This window comes from Macaca nemestrina, chromosome 3 (genome assembly GCF_043159975.1).
Source record: "Macaca nemestrina isolate mMacNem1 chromosome 3, mMacNem.hap1, whole genome shotgun sequence".
Lineage (NCBI taxonomy): Eukaryota > Metazoa > Chordata > Mammalia > Primates > Cercopithecidae > Macaca > Macaca nemestrina.
Window position 1 is genome coordinate 157,236,334 of NC_092127.1, and position 24,782 is coordinate 157,261,115.

The following is a 24,782-nucleotide window of genomic DNA, read 5'->3' on the forward strand; positions in this document are numbered from 1 at the left end:
AAAGTTGAAATGACTCCTTGATCCATGGGTTGCAGAATAGATATTGTGTTAACAGGCATGAAAACAGCATTAATCTCCTTGTACATCTCCATCAGAGCTCTTGGGTGACTAGGTGCATTGTCCAAGAGCTGTAATATTTTGAAAGGAATCTTTTTTCTGAGCAGTAGGTCTCAACAGTGGGCTTAAATTATTCAATAGACATTGCTGTAAATAGATGTGCTGTCATTCAGGCTTTTTGTTCCATTTACAGAGCACAGGCAGAGTAGATTTAGCATAATTCTTAAGGCCCTAGGATCTGTTGGAATGGTAAATGAGTACTGGCTTTATCTTAAAGCCACCAGCTGCATTAGCCCCTAACAAGAGAGTCAGCCTATTGACTCTCTTCGAAGCCTTCGAAGCTTTGAAGCCAGGTATTGACCTCTCACTAGCTGTGAAAGTCCTAGATGGCATCTTCTTCCAATAGAAGGCTGTTTTGTTTCCACTGAAAATTCTATTGTATACTGTAGCCACCTTCATCAATGACCGTAGCTAGATCTTCTGGATAACTTGCTGTAGTTTATTCATCAGAACCTGCTGCTTCTCTTTACACTTTGGTGTTATGGAGATGGCTTCTTTCCTTACACCTAGTGAACCAACCTCTGCTAACTTCACACTTTTCTTCTGCAGCTTCTTCACCTCCCTCAGCCTCCATAGAATCGAAGCAAGTTAGGGCCTTGTTCTGGATTAGTCTTTGGCTTAAAGAAATTGTATAGCTGGTTGGATCTTCTATCCAGACCACTAAAGCTTTGTCCAAGCACTAAGGCTGTTTCACTTCCTTATCATTCATGTATTCCCGGGAGTTGAACTTTTCATTTCCTTCAATACATTTTCCTTTGCATTGACAACCTGGCTAACTGGCACGAGAGGCCTAGTTTTCGGCCACTCTCAGCTTTCAACATGCCTTCCTCATTAAACTTAATGATTTCTAGCTTTCGATTTAAAGTGAGAGACACATAACTCTTCCTTTCACTTAAACATTGAGAGGCCATTCTAGGTTTATTAATTGGCCTAATTTCAATCTCGCTGTGTCTCAGGGAATAGGGAGGCCCCAAGAGAGGAAGAGAGGTGGGGGACAGCCGGAGCAGTCAGGACACGTACAGCATTTATCCATTAAGCTTGCTATCTTATATGGGCATGATTCATCGTGCCCCAAAGCAACTGCAATAGTAATGTCAAAGATCACTGATCACAGGTCACCATAACAGATACAATAATAATGGAAACGTCTGAATTATTTTGAGAATTACCAAAATATGACAGAGACATGAAGTGAGCATATGCTGTTGGGAAAATGGTGCTGACAGACTTGCTCAACACAGAGCTGCCGCAAACCTTCGGTTTGTTAAAAAAAATGCAATATCTGTGGAGTGCAATCAAATGAGGTATTCCTGTACTAGTAACTGAAAAAAAGCAACCAGTCGAACAATCTGGGAAGGGTTTTCCATTTATGTAGAAAGATAAATGTGCAAACTTAGTCTGGTGCGATCTATCTTCCCTTGCCGAGAAGGACATTGGTCCAGGCAGAGGAAAAGTCTCTGCAATGATGGGCAAATCGAGGTTTACTGGGAATTCTCAGCTCACCTGTCACATGTCCCTCTCTAGAATAAACTGTACTAGGAACACAGCAGTTACTCCCTCAATTGCCTAAGGGAGAAGAGGAACAAAGAGGAATAATCTAAGAACGCAAGTTTATTCAGATTTTCTTAGATTTTTTCAATCTTCTTTTGAAATATGGACATAGGTACTTTTTACACAGATAATATTGTAGATACAGAGCAATAGGATAAAACATTTCCCTAGATGCTCAGCTTCTAATTAAGGATCAGAAAGATCAAGAAACTGAACAAAACAAATACATAATGACCGTGAAACTACCAGGATATTCCAGAGCAAAATTCTTTTTTAATGGTTCTGTTCATTGCTTACGCATATATAGTGTTCTATTAACATGACATTTCAAATCCACAGAAGTCTAAAAAAAGTGACAAAATATCTGCCTTTAATTGTCTTTAAACTAGGACTACTTTTAAGGAGCCTAATGGGACAGAAGATAATAAAGAAAATGTTAATATAGTTTAGACTAGGCCCAGAGGTTTAAAAAAAATTTTTTTTTTTACTTAGTTGATAATGTCTCTGGCCCTCACTTTTTTTTCTCTATAGAAGAAATTATTTCATTTGGAGAGGTCATGCAACGGCCACACAAAGGCAGAATGGTGTGGCTGTACTTCATCACCATAAAGTACCATATAGCTAGGACCTCAGAGAATAAAATGCTAAATTAGAGAGAGGAGACGCAATGTTCTGCATATAAATGACCTCACTCTCCGGTTCCGCCTGCAAAAAATTAAAATTTAAACAGCCAAGTTCTGTAATAAAGGTAAATGCAAAATGCCAAGAGAACACTAAGGACAGAGTGTTAAAATCTTCCAGGGTGGTGGGGTGGGGAGGGGGAGAGGAGGAACATTTGAACCTGGTCTTGGAGGAGAGAAAGAAAATAGGACTGGCGGACCGTATGCAGGCAGAGGAAGCGGCTGGTGCCCAGGTGTGCACGTGGGTATTTGGAGAATAGACAGGGGGCTATGATGGCTGAAGCACAGGTGGAAGATGATGTTAGAAAGGGACAATGGGGCCAATTTGTAAAAGGCCCTTTACCCATATGAAGTATAAAATAACCTGCATCCAGCCGAGTTCTCTCTCCTTACTTTTCTCCTCAGCCCTGTCCCTGCTTTACCTAGCCAACAGTTTCTCATGCATTTTTCTGAATCTATTACATTATTACATAAATTCACATGCCTGTAAGTATGAATGCATATAATGATTACACACACATTTTTATATACAAACAGCAGCATACCACTCTGCTGCAGTTTCTCCAGACTGTGCAACATCGCTGACACTCTGCCTGGCCTTTCCTGCTTTGACAGCTTTACTCCTGCTGCCGTACGCTTTCCTGCCCCGGCTCTTCCTGGTGAACTTCCACCCATCCCAGAGCCCAGCTCAGATGCTACCTCTTGCATGAGGCCTTCTCAATAAGCAATATATTTCTCCCTTATTTGAGCTCACATGTCATCTTTAAATGTTTTACGTTTTTTGAATAGTGATTACATGCCTATAGAAACATTTTAAAAGTATAAAAGTGAAAAAATATACCTCCCTTCTATGGTGCCCAGGCCATTTTCCCAGAGGCAACCATCGGACTAAGTTTCTCATGCACTTTTCCAAAGCTATTACATTATTACGTGAATTCACATGCACATATGTATGAATGTATGTAATTATCACACACACACATTCTTTTTTTTTTTTTAAGATGGAGTCTCACTCTGTCACCCAGGCTGGAGTGCAGTGGCACAATCTCGGCTCACTGCAACCTCTGCCTCCTGGGTTCAAGTGATTCTCTTGCCTCAGCCTCCCACGTAGCTGGGACTTCAGGCATGTGCCACCATACCCGGCTAATTTTTTGTATTTTTAGTAGAGACGGAGTTTCACCATGTTGGTCAGGCTGATCTCAAACTCCTGACTTCAAGTGATCCACCCGCCTTGGCCTCCCAAAGTGCTGGAATTACAGGCGTGAGCCACTGCGCCCGGCCAACACACATTTTTATATACAAACTACAGCATGCTATACTATACTCCGTGATGCCTTTCTCACTTAGTAATAGATTGTAAATCTTTTTCCTTATCAGTAGATTGAGTCACCCAAATCTTTCTAAATTCCTTTAGTACAGGACTACACAATTCCTTCCATTATGGATCAATCTTAAAATACAAATATAATATTAAATATAAATGAAAAGTCAATGCGGTGGCTGAGACTTTCTCACTATACTGTATATAGAGGCAGCTTGTGGTGATCAGAACCCTGGACTGACCGTCAGGCTTGAATCCCAGCTCTACCTCTAGTTATATGACCTGGTTCACGCCATTTAGCCTCTCCAAACCTGTTTTCTCATCTGCAAAATGAGGCGTTGAACTAGATGGGCTCTCAGGGCCCCTCCAAGGCTGGTAGTTCACGTTTCTGTGAACCATCGATATCATACGCTGCCTTGAGAGCAGATTTGAATAGAGAAAAGGGTGAAGGAGCAGAGAACCTAAAGCTCCTGCCTGCCACCAGATGACCTTTTCCTGCTCCCAGGCTGTTCCTCATGCCTTCCTTGACTTCCCTAGCCTTCCCTCTCCACCCCCAGCCTCGGCCCAGAGGCATGCCTGCAAAAAAGCCCTCAGCCTGGGTTCATCAGCCAAGCTAAGCGCAAGGGGCCCTAGCAGGTGCCTGATTTCCAAGACTGTGTTCAGTAGCCCCTATCTTAGATTTACACAAGGTAGACCAGAATTTGGGCATGTTTTCCTGGGAACATGTGCCAGCCCAGTTGAGAGTCCACTGGCCTCATTGTAGAGAGAATGTGCATATAATAAATGCCTTAGAGAGCTCTCGGAAGTTTGGAGAAACCACCAGCTCATCTGCAGACTCTGAGTAGCAGAACAACCACGTGGCCAAGGAGGTTGAGAGGCCCAGAAGTGAGTGTCATTTGGGCTTGATGAAATCCTTCTGTTCTCCAAAGCATCCTTGTGCTTTGCCAGACAAAAAGGCAGCCATGGTCATATCACTCATTTGCCTCCCAAATGTTCACACCAAGGACAGAAGTTTTGGACCTTGTACAAAGCCTTCCACACCTTAAAACAGTCAAATATCATGAACCAGATGTCCATCAGGAGAGCAACGGGTATATGCCCTAAACTGGAAAGGTGCTCACTAACCACCTGCTCTTAGAACGATGATTTGTGGCTCTCATTAGATTACCCACAGCTCCAATATGGAGTTGGACATCCATCTTTGACGCCAACTCGAGTAGCCCACACAGCTACTATCGACGTTTGAAACCAGGAGGCATAATCCTAACTCCGTTTCTAGCAGCAGGGACTTTCAGAAAACATACTCCTTGTGGAATTAATTTGCCATTTCCATTCATTTTTGCCTTAATTTGTCTCTACTTCTAAAATATAAGTCAAGCTGCCACACAAAATAACTTTTATAAGGTTGGGGGAAGACAATACGCCTCTTTTATCATTGAATTCCTTACTATTGTAGAAAAAATATTTAATCATGTGGGGAAAAGTATGTGACAACATTGCTACATGGATAAAAGAAAAGCAAGGCCAAATTGGTATGTGCAACATAATCCTGATTTCTTAGTAGAAATAGAGAGAGGAAAAAAGTCAGAAACTAAACCAAGATTTTAACAATACTCATATACTGGTGCAATTACAAATTGTGTGTGTGCTTATCTATGTTTCCTGAGTTTCCTTCATAGACATACATCACTTCTATAACAAAAAAAGTAAAAATAAAATCTCATGACCCTTTGTAAAAGAAAATATAAACACATCCTGTAATTTCTTCCTGGGAAGAGGTAACATTTGCTAGTGTCACTGGATAGTCACTTTAAGAAAGTACAGCCCGGCAGGACTGGGTCCTGGATCAGGATTGGCCCCTAACTGATGAAATTACTTGAACAACTCCGAGGCCCCGACCCTCCTGCCACATCTGACAGAGGAGCAAGTCTCAGTAGGTCTGTAAGTTCCCTTCTCACTCATTCTGGAACTCCTCAGAGCAGGGCTCTTTCATACACCACTCAAAACATTTTTTTAATTTGTAACATTCCAGTGATTTGGGTTGTGTCCAGCCCATCCTGCTCAGCATGCTAGAAAGATTTCTAGGAGAACTAAGACCCTAGGAATGTTGGTTTATTGGATAATATAATTGGGTTCCACTGTAATGACATGGGAACTTGTTTCCTTTTGTCACTGAGACCAGAATAGTCAAGTTGGTCGAAATCTGAAAGATCATCTTCTAATCCTGCCCCCAAATTTCAGTCATCTGATAACCATATTTGAACTATTATTTATTTGATATGTTTTAAAAATCAACTCTAAGTGAACTCACATGGCCTTGTCCTAAGCAATTAAATGGATGAAATCATAGATTTGATTGTCACTTATAATTTTTTCTGAAAACATTCAAAGAAACATATACCTATTTAAAACATTTTTTAAATGCTTGCCCTAAAAAGATCTTGTTTCCTACCATTGGTGCCCACATTGTGCTTGGGGAAATTTATATCCAATCCAATCCTCAAAGTTTTCAGAGAAACTGACACTTAGAGAAAGAAACCTCTTGCCTAAAGACTCATATTTTTGTGACAAGTCCTTATGTTTTTATTTTTTGTTTCGTTTTTTTTTATTATTATTGAGATGGAGTCTCACTGTCTTGCCCAGGCTGGAGTGCAGTGGTGCGATCTCAGCTCACTGCAACCTTCACCTCCTGGGTTCAAGCGATTCTCCTGCCTCAGCCTCCAGAGTAACTTGGACTACAGAGGTGCCCGCCACCATGCCCAGCTAATTTCTGTATTTTTAATAGAGACGGGGTTTCGCCATGTTGGCCAGACTGGTCTCAAACTTCTGGGTTCAAGCAATTCACCCACCTTGGCCTCCCAAAGTGCTGGGATTACAGGCATAAGCCACTGCACACGGCCTAAAAACAATTTTCTTAAAAGTATCAAAGAGCTAAAAAAAAAAAAAAAAAAAAAAAAGTAACTGTCAGGCCAAAGTCTAAAAATAAAGGAGAAGCCAGTGAGGTAAACAGCATTTGTCAGCTGAAAGAAAGGGAGATGAAAAAGTGGAAAACGAGCTGCAGTTCCAATGGCCTCAAGGGGCAAGGATGACAGAAGTCAAAGGTCAGAGTCCACCCAGGGTGGAAAAACTAATGGACCCCAATATATACATTTTACTTATTTGTTTTTTGATACAGAGTCTCGCTCTGTCACCCAGGCTGGACTGCAGTGGCACGATTTTGGCTCACAACAACCTCCACCTCCCAGGTTCAAGTGATTCTCATGCCTCAGCCTCCTGAGTAGCCGGGATTACAGGCATGCACCACCACGCCAAGCTAATTGTTATATTTTTAGTAGAGACTGGTGTTGGCCAGGCTGGTCTTGAACTCTTGACCTCAGGTGATCCACTTGCCTTGGCCTCCCAAAGTGCTAGGATTACAGGCGTAACCACTGCGACCGGCTTCCCAATATATATATTTTAGCCAGAACCCCAAAGGGTACACCATAAGGGTAAGTGTGAGTCAGAAGTAATTCCACCCCCTTCCCTATCCCAAGAAACTGGAGAGGGACATTACCTTAGGCTCTGTTTAGAGAAGGAAGGAAAAGAAGGAGGGAGAGAAGGAGGACCATGAAAGACATACAATGCTTGAAAGATTGGAGTCCACCCGGGTAACTGGCATAAGTTTTCAAAACCCTCTCTGAAGAAATATTTGTATCCTAGGCCTTGGGAAATCATACCAATCACTTTTCTATGGCAATGAGGAACCCACAAAGACAGACCTTTTATTATCTTAAGGCATGCATTACTACCTAAAGCAAGAGGGACAAAAGGAGAAGAGAAATTGCTGTGGTGTTCACAACTCATGGTCTCCTCTTTCCCTCATTCTCAGGACTCACTGGACATACGGTGTTGCAGTCTGAAAGAAAATGGGCAGCCTTATCGGGTAGTTTTTATCAAGATAATGAATTTGCCATGGTTCTTGGCTTTACCTCTTACCCTCAGAAATCTGATTCCCTCAACTAACAAGAAAGTATCTGACTTTACAGAGTGAAACTCACTTTAACCAAGGTCACAAGATTTGCTTGTATATCAGGATGCCAATTCATTTGCTGACCATGAGAAACGCAGCTCTCATGAGGACTAGAATACCATCAACACAGCCTGTGTATTCTTTCCCCACGGAGAGGGCTATTGGAAAGACAAGCTCTGATACCAAGACGTTCCCTGGTCAACAGGGACTCAGAGTGAAAGGAGGTGACTGAATGATCCAAGAACATGCTTTAGCCTAAGCCTTACCTTCTCCCCCATGGTCTTATCCATGGGATCATAACTGGGGAAGTCCATTAGCCAAGGTTCTCTCTCCACTGACAATGCATGGATGGGCATGGCCAGAATATGATTCTCAAACATCCCTGTTTTCCATGGATGACTAACTCCCAACTTTCTGATTAGTATCTCTTCATACAAATTCAACTTCTCCGGAGGACTCTAATCCTCTTCATGTACCAGGCTTCCCTAGGCTTGCCTTGGTAGCCCCAAGCCTACCTGAAATTACTTTCAAGAGACAATTGTAACTCAGAGGCTGAGGTGGGAGGATCACTTGAGGCCAGGAGTTCGAGACCAGCCTGGGCAATACAGTAAAACTCTGTCTCTAAAAAATAAAAATAAAAAAGAGACAACAAAGAAATACAAAAGAGCCCACCCCAGGACATGAGCATTAGTTAACCTTCTGAAATCTCATAACCCCAAAATGAATTGAAATGTACCAGAGGGTAATCCCCAAACACCATCCACCTTTCTCTAGCCCCCTCATCACCTGTGCATGATGCCCATATCTTGTAACATTCTGTGTACCGTGCAAACATTCATCAGAAAGCTTCCTTCTGCCCCACCATCCCCAAAGTGCCACCCATACCACCACCCGCCAACCAAATAGCAAAGGAGGAGATTAAGGAACCTGCATTACATCAAGCAAGTCTTCACAGTACTGTATGCTTCGTGCATTTAAGCTTTTAAAGCAAAGGAACTAGGCCAGGCACAATGGCTCACACCTGTAATCCCAATACTTTGGGAAGCTGAGGGGGGCAGATCATTTGAGCCCAGGAGTTTGACAGCAGCCCAGCCAACATGGTGAAACCCCATCTCCACTAAAAATACAAAAATTAGCCGGGCGTGGTGGCACATGCCTGTAATCACTTAGACCTGGGAGGCAGAAGTTGCAGTGAGTGGGGATCATGCCACTGCACTCCAGCCTGGGCGACAGAGCAAAACTCTATCTCAACAAAAAAGAAAAAATGTTTAAAAGAAACTAGAAGAAGGAAAATTACAATGGAGAGGCTCAGGCACGGCGGTCTAGGGCAGCTGTCCTAGGATGACCTAGCTGAGTGCAATCACTACCGGGTACCATCTGGAATTTTTGCCTCCACACCTCTCTCACCAGAGCGATTCTTTGGTAACTAGGAACTATGGCCTCATATCTGTTGATATTAGTTGTCTTAACCAGACCCTAACAAGGATTTCTTTTTAGAGAATTTTTGTTTTGTTTTATATTAAAAAATCTTACTAAATCTGACTAAAATTAAATTTTAAAACCTCCCCGTGGACTCTTCCGTGTTCCGTTTCCCATGAGGCTTTACGAACCTGGCCCAAGATAGGTGTGTGTGTGTGAGAGAGAGAGAAACAGAGAAATGAGAGAGAGAGAGAGAGAGAGAGAGAGGAATCAGGAAATAGAAGAGTGAGACCCACACTTGCCATTTTTCTAAAACAAGGTTCAAGGCAACTTTCACTATCATAGTTAGTTACCCGTGGGTAAACTGTGTCCCCTCTTACACGCACCTTTGTTCACATAATGATACAGAGGGGTGTGTTTCTCTACCACACAAAAAGTCTGTTTTCCCTTCTCCCTCCTTTAATGATATTCTCCTGGCTGAATTCTAGTGTCTTCCCAACCATGAGTCATCACTGCTATTCCTGCACAAAATAGACTGTTCTGGGCCTCTCACTTCTACGAAGGACTATAGTTTAGAAAAATCTGATAAGATGATAAGATCCCCACAGCATGTGTCTTGCTCTGAGATTATTAGAGACCCAGTTTAGGGGAACCCTCCCTATAGGGAGATGGCAAAGGAAGCAGTTCCCCAATCTATCAGCAGTGGCTGCCACCCCCATGATAAGGATCCCGTGCAAGGAAGTCTGACTCTCGGGGTTTCAGCCAGCTGGCACGGCCAGTATCCAGCAAGTCCCCATCAGGGAGCATCTTACCAGAAGGTCCCTGCCTACATGGAGTGAATCAAGGGTGATAAAAAAAAGTCCTCTCCCTACCAAATATATCTTCCATCCTTGGAGCAGCCCTTTCTCTTCAGGGTTGGAGCTTTGTTGAAATGCAAATATCCTTGGAAGGTAAAGACTTTTTTTTTTTTTTTTTTTACCATTAGCACGTTTACACAAATGTGCATCCAGTCCCATTCTTTCCTCAAAGCCAGTTTTGATTGGAGGAGAAGGAAGTTTTTTGTTTGTTTGTTTGTTTGTTTGTTTGTTTTGTTGAGACGGAGTCTCGCTCTGTCGCCCAGGCTGGGGTGCAGTGGCCGGATCTCAGCTCACTGCAAGCTCGGCCTTCCGGGTTTACGCCATTTTCCTGCCTCCGCCTCCTGAGTAGCTGGGACTACAGGCGCCCGCCACCTCGCCCGGCTAGTTTTTTTGTATTTTTTAGTAGAGACGGGGGTTTCACCGGGTTAGCCAGGATGGTCTTGATCTCCTGACCTCGTGATCCGCCCGTCTCGGCCTCCCAAAATGCTGGGATTACAGGCTTGAGCCACCGCGCCCGCCACCTCGCCCGGCTAGTTTTTTTGTATTTTTTAGTAGAGACGGGGGTTTCACCGGGTTAGCCAGGATGGTCTTGATCTCCTGACCTCGTGATCCGCCCGTCTCGGCCTCCCAAAATGCTGGGATTACAGGCTTGAGCCACCGCGCCCGGCCTAGAGAAGGAAGTTTTTTTTTTTTTTTAAATCACCTATATACAAAAGAGAGGTGAGGATCAGAAGATATACCTTACTGGGCATTGATCCTATTCTCTGGCCCATTCCCAGATAAGTGTAAGCCCTCGATGACTTCAAACAGCACTGGTAGCCCACCAGTTTTCCATGTCATCTGTGGATTATCTGAAGTGACATGAATCTGAACTCTCAACAATTATCAATCATGCAGTCATTCCTCAAACATGTGTCGCACTCTGATGACAGGCTGGGGAATATTCTAGATTTTGCACAGAGGACGAAATAAACTGAGGAACTCTAATCCATCCCAAGGTCAAGTGTCCAATGTATGGATGACGATTGCCTAGGTTCGTAATATTCATCATAACGAAGATGTTAAGGAAGGATTTGGCAGTTAATTTGCTTCATTTGCTATCCACCCTACAGTCCTGGGAAGTTATCTCTATCATAATTTATACAGCAGTCGAGGCCCAGGGTAGTGAAGTCAGGGCAGCCTCCAAATTTAATCATCTAAATCATTATGTACCCTGGGAGTTGTTTACAATGTTTTCCTGGGAAGCTGTATTTTTTTTTTTTTTTTTTTTTTTTTTTTGAGGCGGAGTTTCGCTCTGTCTCCCAGGCTGGAGTGCAGTGGCCGGATCTCAGCTCACTGCAAGCTCCGCCTCCCGGGTTTACGCCATTCTCCTGCCTCAGCCTCCCGAGTAGCTGGGACTACAGGCGCCCGCCACCTCGCCCGGCTAGTTTTTTTTTTGTATTTTTTAGTAGAGACGGGGTTTCACCATGTTAGCCAGGATGGTCTCGATCTCCTGACCTCGTGATCCGCCCGTCTTGGCCTCCCAAAGTGCTGGGATTACAGGCTTGAGCCACCGCGCCCGGCCAGGAAGCTGTATTTTTAAAGCACCGGATGACTCAGAAGCACAGTCCAGCTGGAGGAATACTGTTAGACAGCTCGGGGCAGCTTTCTCAGACAGCTTTTCATTTGACCATCACAATTCGAGAAGGAAGCACCATGACATTATAATTCCCATTTCACAACTGAAGCAGCTTAGGCACCGAAAAAACAATCCGGCTAAAAAGTAAAACAAAACAAAACAAATCTGCTCTCTTTTTCCATTTTATTTCCTTTTCATCTCTTACAAACAAACTAACGGAACTATCAGAACAAATTATCTCATGAACAATCATTTATGACTCCACTGTTTGCAAAACCTCTTTCAGTCTTTGTACCATCCACATAAGAGCAATCAAATAGCTCGCTAAAAACCCAATGAAACTACCCCCAAGACATCACCTATGACACTTAAATGTCTTCCTGCATCACTTTATTTTTGCCATTAAAAATAATCAACATTACACTTTGGGAGGCCGAGGCAGGCAGATCACTTGAGGCCGGGAGTTCAAGACCAGCCCAGCCAACTTAGCGAAAGCTCGTCTCTACTAAAAATACAAAAAAAATTAGCCAGGCGTGGTGGTGCACGTCTGTAATCTCAGTTACTTGTGAGGCTGAGGCACGAGAATCACTTGAGCCCAGGAGGCAGAGGTTGCAGTGAGCAGAGATTGCACCAGCTGCACTCTGGGATGCGTGACAAAGCAAAAGGCCGTCTCAAAATAAATAAATAAATAAAGTTTTTTAAAAAAAATAGAAATAAAATATATGTTAAATAAAATGTTGTTTGTTCCATTCAACTTACAAAACATACCTCTTGAGGGACTAGTGTGCTAATATACAAAGATATACATTCAAATAAGACACAGTTCCTACTTTTAAGATGTTTATAGTACAATGAGAGAAGACCAACAATGACAACATAAAGTAAGCTGTTCATTAATTTATGACATTCTCTATGGCAGGCATTGTTAGTTTTCTGCTCCATACCTGTGCCTCTCTTTGTCATCAGTAATAGATAATATGCAGGCTTCGGGCAATGGATCATGTTTGGTCTAGCCCAGTATTTCTCAACTTTTTTTTCAAGATCATCTCCCTAAGAGCATTTTTAGACGCTTTTTTCCTAATTGCCCCTTCCATGAAATTTTAATACCATAGATAAATTATATGTCTGTATATATGCTGTATGTATGACTGTGCTTTATACATATAAAGAGTGAGATATTTTTCCTGCCTTTTCCCTCCCACAAAAGCAATATCCTTCCCGTAAGGGATGATATCAACAGCACCACCCTATCCACACCCTACCCCAACCCTCACGCTGTTCTCCACCATGCTCCCCACACCCACCCACTCTGCCTGTTAGGAATGTGTGGTCTAAGGGAGTTGTTAATAATAAGCCTATTTCCTGTTTCCCACCTTCATGGGAGCTGGGGTGGCTGTGTAACCTTGTTCTACCAATGACACGGAAGCTGGTATCTGTTTGGGAGGTCTCCGGGAACATTCTTGGTTTCCTGGAAAATCCAACAGCCACTGCCAACTCATCCTCCTTTCCACTCCAACCTTCCCATGCGTCTTGAATGGAGCACATAACTAGAAGCTGCGGCAGTCATCGTGCAGCTATGACAAAAGACAACAGAATGGTAGGCAGTCTCATTGAGCCATTAGCCCAGGGCCGGAAACGCAGACCTCCGACATCCTGTTACGTGGAGAAATGAATCCTGGTTGCTTTAAGCCCCTGGTTGGTAGGTATTGCATCAATTATACAATTGTTATACAAAGCATGTTAATTGATCAACTGGATGCCTTACAAGCAATAGCTGTCCTCTTATGATCACGAGTTATTGGTAAACCAAGCTGGAAAGAAGCACACACATACACACACACACACGTAATCAGGAATATTACACAAATCAGACACGAGATTTCACTCCTGTTTAAGAGGAAAAGTCTTTTTCACTAAACGAATCAACATTTCAAAGAGTTATATGGTATTCAAACTAATATTTGGCATTTGGAATTAACAAACTTTTAGATATTTGGTATTACTGTGTAGAAAAATGGTCATGAAAAGATACAAGGTAATTTTCCTTTATTTTCCTACTTTACACAAAATGGATATATTTATGATTTACCTAGGAGATATGTCTTTCAAAATATTTGAAAGTCAATTCTTTTCTAATTGAATATTTAAGATGCATAAGGAAAATGTGCTTCTTAAAGGATCTCTTAACTGGACGCCATGGCTCAGGCCTGTAATCCCAGCCCTTTGGGAGGCCGAGGTGGGTGAATTTGCTTGAGGAGTTCAAGACCAGTCTGGGCAACATAGTGAAACCCCATCTCTACAAAAAAAATACAAAACTTAGCCGGCACGGTGGTGCATTCCTGTAGTCCCAGCTCCTCGGGAGGCTGAGGTGGGAGAATCACCTGAGCCCAAGAGGTGGAGGTTGCAGTGAGCCATGATCGGGCCACTGCACTCTAGCCTGGGCCACAGAGTGAGATCCTGTCTCACTAAAAGAAAAAAGAAAAAAAAATATCTTCGGGAACCTTTTTACAGGTTAAAATGGAGAAATAATCATCTGTATTCATCACTTGAATATTTTATATTTTGCTTAAATTATGATACTAGCTAATGCTAATTAGCTCATATTTTAAAAATATAAACCACTCACAAACTTAACTGATAATTCCAACATCTCTCACTAAAAGTGGTTTTCTATGCTTTGAGAAACTCAAAATCCCTCTACATCTAAAGAGCCTCTAAATTTTATTAGATACAATTTAATTATAGACTTAGGGCTTTCAAAGCATTAGGTTTCTTTTAAAATGTCAAAAAAAAAAGTATCATGCCAGAATCATTTTAATTAATTTCATTATTAACCTCACACCGAAAACTGACATTCTTTTAATAAAGATTATTGGCCTTTTTTTTTTTATATACAAACAATATATGCTACTTATAGAAAAGACAGGAAAAAATGAAAAACATTTTAAATCATGTAATCTTATCACACACTAGATAATTTCTAACATATTTATTTATCTCCATATTCTGAATTCATGTATAAGAATACATATATAGGCCTTTTTATATTATAAATAAAAATATTATACATATATATATTTTTTGAGACAGGGTCTCACTTTGTCACCTTTATCATCTCATACATTTCTGTTGGGCATTTTAAGTTGTTTCTTGGTTTCTCTATTATTAGCAGACACCATTTTGTTGAGAAGTCTTGCTTTTATAATAAAACACCTTGCATTGTTTTCTTAGGAATAATTCTTAAATGTGGTAAAAGACCATGAACAATTTAAAGCTGATCATTCATGTTGTTGCCTAACAACTCACAATTTTTCCGAAAAGAGGCCTTTCTAAAGTCTCCTAAAACAATTCCAAATAATAATTTAGAACAGAGCATATTAAGTGGAGAGAAGAAGGGATTATTTGGCTCGTTTTCCTGACTGGCTGATGATATTGTTCATAAATTGTTCGTTGGCCAATATTTTGTAGGAAAAGAAAAAACTTGATTATAATTTAAAAGTTTCTAAGCAAACCTTAAAGACTATAAAGGCAACTGAACTTGTTATTTATTCTGCATTTTACATTGGTTACTAGTTTGTTAATGAAACAGTTCTTAAGAGTTGTTAAGCACTCCCAAAATTGGCAAAGGAAACAAAAAGTAACTATAATTAATGGATAAAATAATGAGCTATGTACCTGTTGAGAAATAAAACCAATCACGACAAAATTTATAAAGGAAGGAGCACTAACGTTTAAATTCCAAATAGCCCGAGTGAGTGTAGGGAAATAAACAGAGTATGATCATTTCAGTCCTCCAAAGAAAGGACAAGTAAATCAGAGGAAGCTGGAGGATAATATAACTTTATAAGGTTGGTTGGTCACAGGTCCAAAAAAATGTAGATAGAAACACAGGCTGAAAACACTGGTGATTTTTTTAAAAAAACACAATTGTACCATCTAGTTTTTGTTTTTGTTTTTAATATTTTTTGAGACCAAGTCTCACTCTGTTGCCCAAGCTGGAGTGCAGTGGCATGATCTCAGCTCATTGCAACCTCTGCCTCCTGGGTTCAAGCAATTCTGTGCCTCAGTCTCCCAGGTAGCTGGGATTACAGGCGTGAGCAACCATGCCCAGCTAATTTTTGTATTTTTAGTAGAGACCAGGTTTTACCATGTTGGCCAGGCTGGTCTCGAACTCCTGACCTCAGGTAATCCACTCGCCTCGACCTCCCACAGTGCTGGGATTACAGGCGTGAGCCACAGTGCCCGGCCACCATCTAGGTTTTAAACAGAAGCCACAAGCATCTAGCCCCTGCTGGAGGAGAAACTTTAATTTTTCCTTCCATATATGTGTGTGATGGGTCTTTCCTGGTGACATATTAAGTGGGTAGTACTTGGGGAAATCCAAACTATTAGTTTGGGGTTTGAACTCTGGACCCAAGTTTTACATAGAACCCTCCTGCTGCATCCTGAAAACTATCCATGTGTTTTCATAGCTCTAGAATGTAATAGAAACACTGCCACAATCTACATCTCAATTGCTTTTCCTGAAATGTAGAGGATGAAAAAAGAAAAGATAACTATAGGATTCAGATAAAATACTCATAGTTGCCTTTTGTTAATTCAAATGATCCTTTAAGTTATTAGCTGTATTTCTATCACATTAGGAAGCAATGTCAATGTTTAAGCTTCTTTCTGTAGATTTTGCACATCTTGGAGGGAAAACACTGGGATGATAACTTTTTTTTTTTTTTTTTTTGAGACGGAGTCTCACTCTGTTGTCTGGGCTAGAGTGCAGTGGCGCAATCTCTGCTCACTGCAACCTCCGCCTCCCAGGTTCAAGCAATTCCCTGCCTCAGTCTCCCAAGTAGCTGGGATTACAGGTGCCTGCCACCACGCCTGGCTAATTTTTGTATTGTTAGTGGAGATGGGGTTTTACCATCTTGGCCAGGCTGGTCTTGAACTCCTGACCTCATGATCCACCCGCCTCAGCGTCCCAAAGTGCTGGGATTACAGGCATGAGCCACCGTGCCCGGCCTGATGGCAATTTTAATACATAAACACTTAAAGACTCACAAATAAGATGTATACAAGTATATTTAACCTAAAAAGCATATGCCTTATTTGCTATAAGAAATATCCATTGCTATTATATTTTAAAAGTAGATATTATTATAGATATTTCTCTGATATTGCCAGATATTCTGTGTTTAGGAATATATGACAATATTGTTTTGGCACATATAGGAAATTGTGGTATTGTCAATAAGTAAGGGTTTTTCTGGCTTTTCCCCTCCTATTTCCTGTATGTGCCTCCAACCCTCTCTCCTACTTCCTTATCACGTGAAGAAGACAGAGAAAGACTATTATTGATATAAATTTCAGCAAGTTACTGCCCAAATAGTAGAACTTGAGGAAAATCAGGTTTTATCAAGAAAAAGTATACCAAAGGGGATTTTTAGGCCCCTTAAAGGTTTTTGTAGTTGATTTTACATCATTTAAATTTGACTCTAAATACATTGTTTCCTTTTCCTTGTTAGAAGGAATAATTACAGGCATTCTTATGCTTCTCAACCACAGTTGGGATCATTTTCAGCTCAAAACTGGAACAAAGACCAGGAGAATTTTTTGTGGCAACTGAGAAAAAAAAAATGCAAAAAAGGGAGAAAAAGGTTCATAGTAAGGGTTGTATGTTTAGAGGCTCTCAAGAAGGTGACAGCTGGACCTGGAGGGAAGACAAATGAAAAGTAGGGGTCCTGCCTGAAAGAAAGGAAAAGAGCCAAGGAAGAGATGTGTGCCAGTCCATTCTCTGCATGGGCAGCTAGGTTGCTAGACATAATGACCTGGCAGGGGAAATAATCTCCAGGAGGTAAGAGGAGGAGAGACTTTGCTACCAAACTTTGGTGTACATGGAATATTTGTGTTTTGAGGGCTGTGATTGTATGATGCAATATTATTATTAAAATAGATATCGAAACTTGCAGGAAACCTAGTCATGGATGTGCAATAATTAAAATGGTTATAGAAGTTAAGGCACACTGATTACAGGAACATATCTGTTATAGATTTTCCCTCTCTATCTCAAAGACAGATTTCCAATTTTTATGCTATCTCACATCAAGAGAACCTTGACTCACAATGTATTTAGTCAATTTCACATTCTTTTTCTCTGGAGGGATGGAGATGGGAGTGCGTTTCTCTTTCTCATCCTGTGTCAATCCACTGTATGGCTGTGACATGAGAATGTGGCCTCATTTTACCACTTCCAGCAGGGTTGGCTAATTTAAACAGACGGGTTTGGGGTAGGTCTCCATACCGTGCCTGATACTACAGTCTGGGAGCACAGGAAATGAACAAAGCTTTCAGCTGAAAACACTCAGTTCCCCAAATTGCAGGTCAGATACTCACTAATGGAAGATGACCAACTGGGCTTCTGTGATCAAAAGGAAACGAACTATCTTCAAAGTTATCAAAGCCCAACCAGATGCCCAGCTTCAGATAGGACAACTACATCTTACACTCAGAAGCGAGCATGTTACCCACCGGCTAATGCCAATGCCTTTCACCCTAAAAGCAGCCAGGCTGGTATCCAGTACGTTGCTTAGGGGCATCAGGTGACCCCACACTACTCACTACACTCTAGAGTTGGCCAAACCAGTGCTTACAACCTGCCTGCATTTCTTTTTCTTTTTCTTGTAAACTGAGTCTCGCTTTGTTGCCCAGACTGCAGTGCAGTGACACCATCTCGGCTCACTGCAACCTCTGTCTCCTGGGTTCAAGCGATTCTCCTGCCTCAGTCTCCGGAGTAGCTAGGATTACAGGCGCATGTGCCACCACGCCCAGCTAATTTTGTATTTTTAGTAGAGACGGGGCTTCGCCATGTTGGCCAGGCTGATTTTGAACTCCTGATCTCAGGTGATCTGCCTGCCTTGGCCTCTCAAAGTGCTGGGATTACAGGCGTGAGCCACTTCACCTGGCGCTGCCTGCATTTCTTGTGCCACCCAAGGCATCATGAGCTGATAAGTAAGACATTGAAGTGGCATCTTGAGAGGCTGCTTTCCCAAATGGGAACCCACCCTGGCTTCACTTGAGAGAATTCAGAACTAACCATTTAGAGCATTAATCATGTTATCTGAAGGGAACCAACTCTAGCCCCGCATGCTACTCATTTTAAGGATCTGATGCTATAAATCTACACATGTATCTGCCATCTTACCCTCATTTCAGCCATCAGTTGGAGAAGCAGCATTTCAGTCTTTAGGAGATTAATCTGATGTCAGTAATAACCAGAACTTCCTCTGCAATAATCCCTCTGCTGAGGCCGGAGCTCCTCACATGAGGCCTCTGGATCCCTGAGAGTCCGTGAATGGGTTTTAGAGGGTCCTTATATCCCCTAAGCCTCTGCGGCAAATGTTCATGTCCCTGTATGAGAAAGCCTTTGGCTCTCATTACATCGTCAAACGAATCCGTGACCAAAAATAGTGATTAGGAAACATTGCTCCAAAGCATAAGCCAATCAGTCCATTAAAAACCCTGTTAGGTGGGGAATAGAATAGTCAGCGCGTGCTTGTAGAAAGAGGTCTGATTTCAAGTGTTAGACCCTTGCACATCCAACAGACCCTGTGAGTTGCGCCTCCAGTGTTAAGATGGGTCGTTAACTTATCCTCGATTTACCACACCATGTCTCGAGAGATTAGAGGCCCTGATGATGGGGAATGTGAGTAAAGTAAAAGAATCGTCTCCACCGTAAGAAGAGCACAAGACATTGAAGGCTATTTGAAAGCTATTACAATCACTAAATTTCCAAAGCCAGGTGAAGCAGATAATCTCAGAACCGTGGCTACTGTGATGTCATGCACTTTCATATGTTTATTTTGTGATATAAGGTTGTTATGGCATAAGTCTAATTGTTATGACTATTTTGAGTGCTCAGTTCTGTATATAAAATACTACATTTCATCAAAAAATATACTTTCTTTTCTTCTTTAACATAATGTTATCATACAGTAAGGTCCAGAGTGTTTTCTGTCCATAGCTCTCCCATATTCTACTACGGGTTTAACAACCACCTCTCTATGGCCGGAAAGAGACTGTTTATGGGCCCCAGACTCTCCCCATGACCTTCTTTCTCTGTGCTCGTAGTTCCCCTGGCCATGGCTACTTTTAATTTGTTCAGATGCCGGACAAAACTGTTTAACTATGGAAGAGAATTTTGTGCCACAAACTATATTCCTTTAAGGAATATCATATGTACAGCTTCCTGTTTTGTGCTGTTTGTTTCTATAACAAATAACTTGTCCCTCTGGGCTTTCTCTGTTTTCATTCCCCTTTTATATTATAAGTCCTTCAATTCTGAGCCTTTAAGTAACCACCCACAATACACACACACACACACACACACACACACTCTCACACACTCACAGATATACCTTCCCTGGACAAAACCAAACTGTTACCTTTATTCCACTAGTGTTTCTCAAAGTGTAATTTTCAGGTAATTCACATTGGAGTCTTCACAGGGTGCGAGGATTTGTTAAAAATGCATGTTCCTGCCAACGTCCAGACCAACCGCATCAGAATGCATGGAGATGGAACCTGGATGCTAAATTAACTCTTCCCCCACTCATTCAGGTGATTCTCAAACACACTAAAACGAACCGGCCAGGCGCGGTGGCTCACGCCTGTCTGTAATCCCAGCACTTTGGGAGGCCAAGGCAGGCGGATCACGAGATCAGGAGATCAAGACCATCCTGGCTAACACGGTGAAACTCCGTCTCTACTAAAAATACAAAAAACTAGCCGGGCGAGGTGGCGGGCGCCTGTAGTCCCAGCTACTCGGGAGGCTGAGGCAGGAGAATGGCGTGAACCCGGGAGGCGGAGCTTACAGTGAGCTGAGATCCCGCCACTGCGCTCCAGCCTGGGCGACAGAGTGAGACTCCGTCTCAAAAAATAATAAATAAATAATAAATAAATAAATAAAACTTGAGAACCGTTGCTTTACCAAAATCATTTCCTCTCTGGTTTCAGCCCCTATTTTTTTCGGGTCAAAATGGAGCTATTTTCTTATCCATCTTGTTTACCTCTGAGATCAGCATCTCATGGTCTCTTCCTAAGAAACCTTCTTTCCCCCGTCTCTCTGGCCTTTGATGGTAGCTTTTCTCTGGGCTATTTCTCAGGCCTTGCGGTCTACTTTAGCAAGTCCTCAGGACACAGTTACTTACTTCCTCCTCCTCCTTAAGCTGCTCTAAAGAAACCCCTTTAGCATCCACAGCTCACACTGCCCAGCTCCAAACTCCCTTTACAATACCCTGCCCAGGGATTCACAGTAACATCGATTGGTTAAAGGTAAGCCCCATATGGTTCACAAAACTCATAGCCTTCCTCCTAAATATTACAACTACTCAAGATCACTTATTAACAGGGGTTCTCCAAATTTCTTAAATGCACACACCACGACCACCATAAACGAAATAAAAACAAGTTCTCCTATTTCACCATTCTAACATACCAAATGCTGTCATTTTTTTTACAGCTCACATTTAATTCTTATTCATAACAAAATCAGAACGTAATTAAAAATTTTAATTCTGCTTTTCTAACCTAATATCATATCAAATATATTTTCATAACTGTCATAACTATGATTTTTAATGACTTTAAAACAACCCACGGGCTGTGCTCAGTGACGTGCCTGTAATCCTAGCACTTTGGGAGGCCGAGGCAGGAGGATCACTTGATCCCAGGAGATGGAGACCAGCCTGGGCAACAAAGTGAGACCCCATCTCTACAAAAAATAAAAGGTTAGCCAAGTGTGGTGGCACACACCTGTGGTCCCAGCTACTTGGGAGGCTAAGGCAGGAGGATCAAATGAGCACAGGAGGTCAAGGCTGCAGTCAGCTGTGATTACACCACTGCACTCCAGCCTGCGTGACAAAACAAGACCCTGTCTTTAAAAAAAAAAAAAAATCTCCTGGAGTTAATGTTGCCAGAGCCCCTATTGCTTAGTGTTTAGGTTATTTTCAGATTTTGCTGCTATACGTGATAATACGATGAATATGTTCATGCATTTTATTTCTTTCTTCTTTGAATTATTTATTCAGAATAAATTTGCAGGGGTGGAATGAATGGATCAAAGTGTATGAACACTTTAATGGCTCTTGGTACATATTGTCAAATCGCCATATTTGTATTTTACACAGTTCCTCAGTAGTATGCTAGTAAATGTTTAACAACATGCTTGCCCCCCCGCGCCCCGAAAAAAAAAAGGTAGGGAGCCTGATTTACTGTGTTTGCTGATTTTCACAGTGTAAATACTTTTACCATAGCCAATTTCAAGCCACCAACATGACATCGCTGAATGCAAAATTGAAAAGAGATGCTCAGATAGCACATTATAATACAGCATTTCCATAATACAGATAAAGAGAAGTCAGTAACTTCAGTGGCTTGGAAAATTTCTGAAAATATGACAATCAGCACTTGTAAGCGAGCCTGTTCTAGAACACCACTGTAAACATCTCCCTTGATATTTTGCAAGAGCACATCTTTTTTTTTTTTTTTAATTGAAATCATTGAAATTTCACCCTGTTCCCATCTGTGTGACAAACAATGAGCATGCTTTTAGGTCCACAGATGATACAAATAATGAACAAAATCTAATGCAAAAAAAAGGGGGATAGAGTGAACATCTAATGCCTGTCTGGGTTGAATAATTCCGTCTACCCACCCTCAAGCATTCATTTTACGGTGTTTTTTCCATGAGATCATGTATACAAACGATTCGATCATTTGTTTACTTAACGAGGCACTGAATGGATGACTATATGTAGTTCTCAGGCAAATGTGATGAGACCCGTATCTTCTGTTTCTTAACCACTCTCTTCCTTGGTTTTCTTTTCTACGAAATGAGGAAGAGGTCACTGTGACTTCTGTTTTACGAGAAACTGAGTGCAGAGATAAGAAAGGTTCAACTTATGCTCTGAGAAACACTTGAACATTTAGCAATGCTCTGGAAATTTCTTCCAAAAGCAATTCATTAGCATTCTATTTTACCAGAAAAGAATGTGATTTGGCACTTTCTTGCTTGAAAGCAGCTTCCCCTCTTTGGACTGCCCCGGAATAATATGTAGCTTCTAGATGTATACAACACTTTGGTTTTTAAATTAGTGGCGCCCTATGTTTGCATGTTAAAAGGTAGGTAGGACTGAGCTAAACATCCTCACACCTTTGACCCAGTCACCCCACTCCCAGTAACTCATCTCAAGGAATAAATTCAAAACAAAGGAAAATACTTTCTGTGTAAAAATATTAATCACAATACAGAATAGATCAATTTGCCTCATTTCAGCACTATTCAACTTACAGTTTCTGGGGCCCTGGTAGGACAGTTCTGGATTCCTGGTTCCTAAATCCCCACCTGTAAAACGACCACTTTCCAAGTTGTTTTAGGGCTTGCATTTTTTAATCACACAGATTCCCGGATCTCATGTGAGGGTTGGGATATGAGACACGGAATTTCAGTTTCTTAAAAGCTCCCCAAGTGGTTTTGCTGTCCAGCCAGCTTTAGAAACCACTATTCCACACTGAAACAGCAGACACATGATCATTACCGCTGAACAACTGTCCACATCCCGGCAACAGCATGAGAACTTCTTGTGCAAGTCGTCAAAAGGTTGTTCAGGGCATTCAAGCAGTTGCTAGAGTGAAACGGCTACAGAGCCACGGAGGAGCCCTAAGTTTCAGGCACCCTACCACCCCCCTGGGTCATCCTTTCCATCTCTGACACCCTCCTTGCTCTCACTGCCCACCCCAGCCCCCCACTCTGTCATGCTGCCTCCCAGCCTCCACCTGTGCACCCCATCCTGACTTGTGCCCATCCCTTTTCATACACAAAGCTCCAGAGTCTCCTACCTTAGGACACCAGTGGGACTCTAGAAGGAACACTACCACCGTTTGACTCAAGTCATCTGCGCACATAATTAGGAATCCCCTGCACAATTAACACACCAGGTGGATTTCCATTTTTTATAGGAGGCTTTTAATCCAAAAAATATTTATAACCTAGAGAGTGGAAGGGGAAAGCAGGATGCTTTTTAATCTTGGCTTTCACCTAGATCCAAGCATCCTGAACCCAAATAAGCACTTAATGCCACAACAATCCCCACTCGTAAGTAGAAATGGAATTGTAGTTGTGCTTTGTTAGCACCAAAATTAACACATTGTAAGATAGAATAATTTAATTTAAACTGGGCAAGGAAGAAAGGTCGCGCTCTCTGCCTCTAATGAAAATCACCTCTAGAATTCCACCCAAGCATTCAGAGAGCAACATCAAACAAGGAGGCCCACAAGTAATGCAGCAGCTACTCAGAGGACCTCTCTCATAAGCTAGAGAAACTGTTACAGAAAGGCTTAAAATAGCAGTTTCCAAGCTTGTTTTCCTTTCTTCATATGTATTCCCACTAGAAAAACATCCAACCCTGTGCCTTGTCCATATTTGGTGCTCAAAAAATGTTAATTCCCAGTCTCCACCTGTCACCCCCCACTTTCCCTGGAAAGGAATGTTGGGATTAGGAGAACGTTGGGATTTGCAGGCTTCTTGCTCTTAAGCCAGGGCTCATAACACCTTCATTTATGTCAATAGCCAAGTCCTTAAGAAGAATCATAAGAGTTGTATCTATTGAGAGATTTTTTTTTAATTAGGCACTAGGCTACATGCTTTACATGTTTTATCTCATTTGATCTCTGCAACAACTCTCTGAGGTAGGTATTTTCAGTTATTATTAGTGTTATTTGAGTTATTTTGTGAATTTTTTTAAAAACTCTGAGCACTGAAGAAGTGAAGTAACTTGTCTGAGGTTCCCACAGCCCAGAAATGATGGAATGGGGATTCAATGCAAAGCGATCAGGTTCAAAAGTTGGGTTCTTATTCACCATGCTGTATGTTTGTTATTAAATGGGTTCAGATATTTTATGGTCCAGAAAAATAGTGTCTGAATTATTACGATCTACTGACTCTCTAAACAACGTCCAGAAAAAGAACAGAAGCATACCCGTGCCATCTCATTTAGACATGCAAAGAAAGTAACACGTATTTCATGGAATTTGGGGACTGGCTTTTGAGGAATAGAGACTTGCTTATCATTCATCAACCAACTCGTCCTCCCAAGAGGAAGACCACTTTAATTCCCGGATAATTGAAAGGCCTCCTTAAAATGTAGAAACCAGAGGTGGAGGT

General features: G+C 41.8%; 1 protein-coding gene across 10 annotated transcripts in view; it reads right to left on the minus strand.

Annotated features, from left to right (window-relative positions):
- LOC105487724 (ras homolog family member H) overlaps positions 1 to 24,782 on the minus strand; it is a 136,994-nt gene that overhangs the window by 104,644 nt on the left and 7,568 nt on the right. Inside the window, exon 2 of one of the 10 annotated variants that reach the window (XM_011751328.2) lies at positions 12,946 to 13,146. The exons of 6 other annotated variants lie outside the window; for them this stretch is intronic. The gene's annotated coding sequence lies outside the window, so the exon portion shown is untranslated. 3 more of the 10 variants (XM_011751327.2, XM_071093692.1, XM_011751332.3) reach the window with 3 other exon arrangements.